Source organism: Spinacia oleracea, chromosome 3 (genome assembly GCF_020520425.1).
Source record: "Spinacia oleracea cultivar Varoflay chromosome 3, BTI_SOV_V1, whole genome shotgun sequence".
Taxonomy (NCBI): Eukaryota; Viridiplantae; Streptophyta; class Magnoliopsida; order Caryophyllales; family Amaranthaceae; genus Spinacia; species Spinacia oleracea.
In genome coordinates this window covers 62,991,565-62,997,874 of record NC_079489.1, presented here as the reverse complement: position 1 = coordinate 62,997,874, position 6,310 = coordinate 62,991,565, and the positions used below count along the sequence as shown (strand labels likewise).

Below are 6,310 nucleotides of genomic sequence, written 5' to 3'. Positions count from 1 at the left end.
AACTGAAGCGGAGTACATTGCTGCACATGAAGCAGCAAAGGAAGCTATATGGCTAAGGAAGTTCATAGGTGAACTAGGTGTAGTCCCCTCCATTAAAGGACCAATACCCCTGTATTGTGATAATAACGGAGCTATTGCACAGGCAAAGGAGCCTAGACACCACCAGAGAGTCAAGCATGTACTTCGTAGATTTCACCTTCTACGAGAGTTCGTTGAAAGAAAAGAAGTCGAGATAAACAAGATTGGAACTGATGACAACATATCAGATCCATTGACTAAACCTCTGCCGCAGGCGAAGCACAACTCGCACACTGCAGCTATGGGAATCAAGCATATTGGAGAATGGCTTTGATATCCCTGTTTAATGTTTTAAAGTTTTAGAGTTTAAATCTTTGTAAAACATTATTGGTTAATCATTCACAATAAATGAAGAGAATTGATTTTTCCATTTAATTTGTGGTTTATTAAATGATGAGTCCCTTCAATTTGGCGATATATTCAAGATAGACTGTCAGGACCAGTCCTGTGACTAAGAAATGTCTATCAAGTGAACTTGAATGTCAAAGGTTGAAAATGGTCCCTAGTCGGAGTTTTCTATAAAATTGGATGCATAGAAAACGTTAGACGATTAGAATGCAAGATGACTAGTAGTTCTGTTTCTTGAACTATGTGGACATGGCAATGTCATAATCATTTGCATAGATACTTACTTTGGGAAGACTAGTATCGGACAAGACCTATGAAACTTTACTGTAAGAGATAAAAATCTGTCATAAGTAAATTTCATTAAAATTATTAGACACTAAATCCTCAATACCTGAGTGATTTGAGATTACTTGTTTGAGAACTGGTTGCTTTGACGTTGACCAACCGTCGCACCGTAAAAGGAGGCTATAAAGGCAACGCTCAGGTAATCACCTATCAAACGAAGTCTAATCTCAAGATCGCAAGATTGCGATTGTCCGCCCATAAATCGGGATGAGATGCTTAAAAGTTGTACAAGGCCACTCGGAGAGCTAGAAACTGTGAAATGCATGGCCGTGCTCGGATGAATCATAGGCTATGATTATCTGTTTATTTGATCAGTTGAACTCTGAAACCGAGGAACACCTCTGGACATAATAAGGATAACAACTCTTACCTTATGTTCAAGAGCAAGCATCGAGCGACAAAGGAATTAGGAAATGCACACTTGTCCCTAAGGACAAGTGGGAGACTGAAGGAAATAATGCCCTTGGTCCAAGTATGCATTCTATGTTAAGTCTAATAAGTGCGGTTCAGTATTAATTAACAAGTTAATAATTCAGTGAGATCAAGTGAGCTGAATGCCTAGCTAGAGGCCGCTTCAGTTCAAGTGGAATTGATGATATTAATCCACAGCTTACTCTTGACTGAACCCGTAGGGTCACACAAATAGTACGTAAACGGATCAAGTATTTAATGGCATTAAATACTCCATCTATGGATATTCTGAATCGTCGGATCTTGGTTTCAGTGGGAGCTGAGATCGTCACAGGCAAGAAATGAATACTCCGGAAACCATGATATTGCCGGAAACGGAAATATGGATCGTATCGGAAATATAAATATTATCCAAGTCGTAGATGTTGCCGGAAACGGAAACATGATACGTATCTGTAACACCCCGACAATTCTCTCTTTTCTAAAATAACCTTTTAATATAAAACATAGAGAATTATCAAGGCATTATCGCCCGTGTGAAAACGTAACGGCTTATTCAGAATTTTGCAGCGGAAAACATAAAACTAACTTTAGGTTTATAAATAATCGATTACAGGTTTAGTCTCAAAAATCAACCAACGAAAATAAGGAAATATAAATAGTATGACAAGTTTAAAGTCCATTTAAACAAACCCAAGTCAACTTAGCAAATCAAAACTAAATACAAGCTCTCTATTCCCGATCCCAATGATGCAACATCTTCAAACCTGCAGATGGACAATGCTTATTGATCCTTAGAGACTGCTCACCAAAGATTGGGTCATCACAGGATCAATAAGGCATAGCCATGATCAACATGCACAAGCAAAAGCACGTAATCAGCAAAGCTGAGTACTACATACTAAATCAATAATAATCCTAACATGATTCTATTAAACGAAACACCCTAACATGATACTAATGAACACAAACAAGGGTAGACAAAACATGATAGTTTGACGACCATACTTGACCAGACTAGACTAGGCTAGACTTTTAGCAATAATATTATTTTAGTTGAAATAGACAATGGACCGAGTTGACCATCCAGAAGTCTTCACTAAGGAAGACGAGGTACGGGCGCGACTCCGTAACCTCAGTGACCTGCGATATCGAGGAACGTTTAAATAAAAATAGGACACGGTGATCAATCCGGTCCGAATTAAAGGCCATGGGCTACCACCATGAACCCCAACTCCTGTTTGTCCGTCACTTCAGACGTGCACAGTCTAAAGCTATTGCTATTCAGTTTCACTTTACATGATTTACAAATTGAGATCCCGTTATGACTCAACCATTACATAAGACAGACAATTCACATTTGTTCACAACTGTTTTTTTTTATCTTGGAATTAAGTAAGTGATCATAACAGCATCAATCAAGACTCATTCCAACTTAACCAACCTTTCCTTTAACCATGAGCAACCCTTTATATGGGCATAAAGTTTCAACTTACTAAACAAGGTCCTCCGCCCTTATAAAGTAGTGAAAAGATAGAAAGGGAACAACAACCAATTGATCCAACCCAATCATATAGAATAATCTAGTGTCCCCAACCAACATGTTTGTATCAAACATCCATACTAACATGTTACAGTTCTTATAGTGCAAAATAAGTTCAATAAGTTTGTCCAACAGTATTAAACATGCACATTCCATATAACCAAGTTTGTCTATAATATCAACATCACCAAGTTCAACAATAATATCAACATGATTTCAACAATTAGCACACATTCCAAGCACGCAGGTATGTACGTACCTTGTGTAAACAAATTGATAGGCCACTTTAACACTTTCAAAAGTCGCCTAAAGAGAATTCTCCGCCTAAAATAACCAGCAAGTAATCCCAATCAATTTCTAATCATTGGCAACCATAATAAAGCATTCTAAATGCATCCTAAACATATTTAGAACTTTCCCCAATATCTAAACTTAGACATTTGATTTCCTAGCATCATTGAAATTCGTTGAAAACTTTTTGCAAACATCGTACTTTAAATTTTCAGCAATATAAATTCATTTAAAAGCTTCACCGAGGTCAATCTATGTTCCTAGTATCTCAAAACGACGAATTCAATAATCCATACTCAACTTACCATGATTAATAATCATAAAAACCTTGAATTTCATACTTTAAACAATCAAAATTAATATTTCAAAGTAATTTGATAATCTGAAAATTAATAACTTTATTATATAATTTGCATAATCTGAAATTTATAATTTAATCACAAAAACCATAACTTTAATTCACGAAAACGTAATTCAAATTAATAAAACCTCATTAAGCCCTAACTTATTTTTAATTAACCAAAACTGAAAATAATTGGTTTATAATATCAACACCCAAATCTGGAAATCATATTCAACAACAAAATTATAAATTTAATCCAAGAACATCATTTAAATTAACAAACTATAATTAAAATAATTAGTTACTTAGGGTTTAAGAAATAACCAAGAAAGAGGAGAGGAAAAGCTGGGCGGTGCACGACGCGGTCAGCGGCGGCCGGCTGGGTTGTTGACGTGGCGGCAGCGGTGGTTGCTGTCGCGGGTGGTGCTGTGCGCAAGTCGAACAAGAGGAGGGGAGTGAGGGAGGATGAACAGCAGTGAATCGAAAGAAAAGAAGGGAACGACGAGGAGATGAAGCGGTGGCTTACCGGCGAGGACAGCGACGCGGTCCGGCGGCCTTGGTGGCTGTTCAAGAAGACAAAGCATTAAGGAGGAGAGGAAACGCAAGGAAGAACGAAAACAGGGGAAAAAAGGACGACGAAGGAGAAGGTCGAAGGATACTTACCGACGGCGAGGAGACCGGCGGCTGGAGCAACGGCGTGAAGGAGGAGAGCAGCGACGAGGAGAGAGAGAGGATGAGTTCTTGAGGGTTTGAAAACTTACGTGAATAGTGAAGGAGGGTTTTGTTTTTCTCTTCCTAGCTTTCACGTGAATTAGAAGAAAGAAGGGGAGGGTTTGAGTTTGGGTTTTAATGTTGGGCTTTTCAAGTGGGCTAGACTTAGGATTTAGCTTTAATGATTCGAGTCCAAAACTGAATAGGATCGTTTTCTAAATTCAATCAATTTTCGTAATTCAAATTCTTTTCAACTTAAAATTCTAAAATCATTTTCGATTTCGTAAATCGTTGAAAATATTAAAATGTAATAAATAAATATACGTTAACTATATATTTATTTCCAAAATTCATAAATTCTTATTTAAATATATTAAATATACGTTAAAATATATAAATGAAATATATAAAATTACGGGGGATTACAATCTACCCCTCTTAAAAGAAGTTTCGTCCCGAAACTTGACACGAAAATTCACATATTTTTCCAAACTTTTCAACTTATTCTTATTGTAGAAGTACTTTGTGCCACTCTTGTGCACTCTTTTGCCAACTAAGAGTTACTTGTAATATTCAAGAACACATTTTCTTATGCGGAGAATCTATTTCCTTTACATCAACATGTATAAGTTGCTAAAAATGAGCATAAAATGCATAAAATACCATAAAAATAGGTAAAAAAAGCGCGAATTTCTATCGCATTCTACCCCCCTTAAAGAAAACGAGTTACGCCCTCGTAACTCATCTCAGGGAATAACTTTGGATATTTCACCTTCAACGAAGTCTGTCCCCAATACAATATTTTTACGAAAATTATTCCCGCAAGTGGGGCTTTTGCACTTCTTTCCATAAAATGCTTCAAAATGTGACATCTTAATGCTCGCATGATAACTATTGTTGCACGAAAATTCAATCAAATCTATATGGTGTTCCCAACTGTCTTTTAAAGTCACTAGTACAGGCTCTCAACGTATCTTCCATGGTTTAGTTAATCCCCTCAGTCTATCCATCAGTCGCAGGGTGAAAGGCAATACTCATTTTCAATGTTGTTCCCAAGGTTCAATTGGAACTTTTTGCAAAAATTTTTGACTTTTATGGTCGGTAAGGATCTCAAACGTTTTCATATAAAGGTAATGTCTTCAAATCTTCACAGCGAATGCAATAACAATTAGCTCTAGGTTATGGGTAGGGTTATTTGTCTCACAAGGTTTCAACTGACGCGACAACAGGTGCGGATGTCAAACTCTCTTTTAAGATCTGGAAAGCTTCTTCACATTTCTCACTCTTGAATTTCGATTCCTTTTTCAACAAGTTGCTCATTGGTTTTTCTTTCTTCCAAAAGTCTTTCACAACCTCCTATAATGGTCATCTAGGCCTAGAAAACTTCAGATATCAGACACGTTCCTTTGGAGTTGGTCACTCACTCACAACTTGATTCTTAGTAGGATCTACAGAAACTCCTTCTACTCAGCTTTCTCTTTCTAGTGATCCTCATTACGGCTTTCATGGATGTATAACTCTTGGGCTTAACTCTTAGCACTTTCACCAATTCATACATTACCATCTTTTCAAGACAACAAATGATTTCTAACGATCCTGGACCACTCAAATTTTCTTTTAAATTTATTCCCTTACGTAACATAGCTCTCAATCAATTTAGTCCTTCACTTTTCCGTCGGTGTCACTTATACACATATGACTTCAAGATTTGTATACTTCATTTAATAAAACTAGATTCTTTCTAAGCGTCTCCAAGTAATTCTCAAGTGTTTGTCATGCTCTTTCTCATTCCTTGAACAAATCGGGATATCATCAATAACATAATAACGAACTTAATTCGGAATTCGTAGAAAATCTTATTCATCAAATCCATAATTATGGTAGGTGCATTGGTTAACCCAAAAGACATTATTCTAAACCTATAATGACAATAACGAGTCCTAATGATGTCTTAGTCCCTTATCAGCTATCCTCAATTGGTGATATTTCAAACACAAATCAGTCTTCGAGAACACACTCGCCCAATTCATTGATCCAATATGTCATCTATTCTAGGCAAATGATACTTGTTCTTGATGGTGTTTAGCTCCCTAAATTCGATGCATAATTCCATACTCTTATCCTTCTCCTTAATAAACAACACATGAGCTCCTCACGGTGACGCACTAGGCCTAACATACTCCTTAACGAAACAACTCTTGCAATTGTGTCCTAATTAGATCATTTGTAGGTGTCGTTTC

General features: G+C 36.8%; 1 long non-coding RNA gene across 1 annotated transcript; it reads right to left on the bottom strand.

The window, feature by feature from the left end:
* Positions 1-3,007: 3,007 nt before the first annotated feature.
* On the bottom strand, positions 3,008-4,642 carry LOC130469072 (uncharacterized). The gene is made up of 4 exons (XR_008929449.1): positions 4,023-4,642; positions 3,886-3,922; positions 3,684-3,785; positions 3,008-3,049 (listed from the first exon to the last, which is right to left on the bottom strand). It is a non-coding gene; the product is annotated as an uncharacterized lncRNA (long non-coding RNA).
* Positions 4,643-6,310: the final 1,668 nt, after the last annotated feature.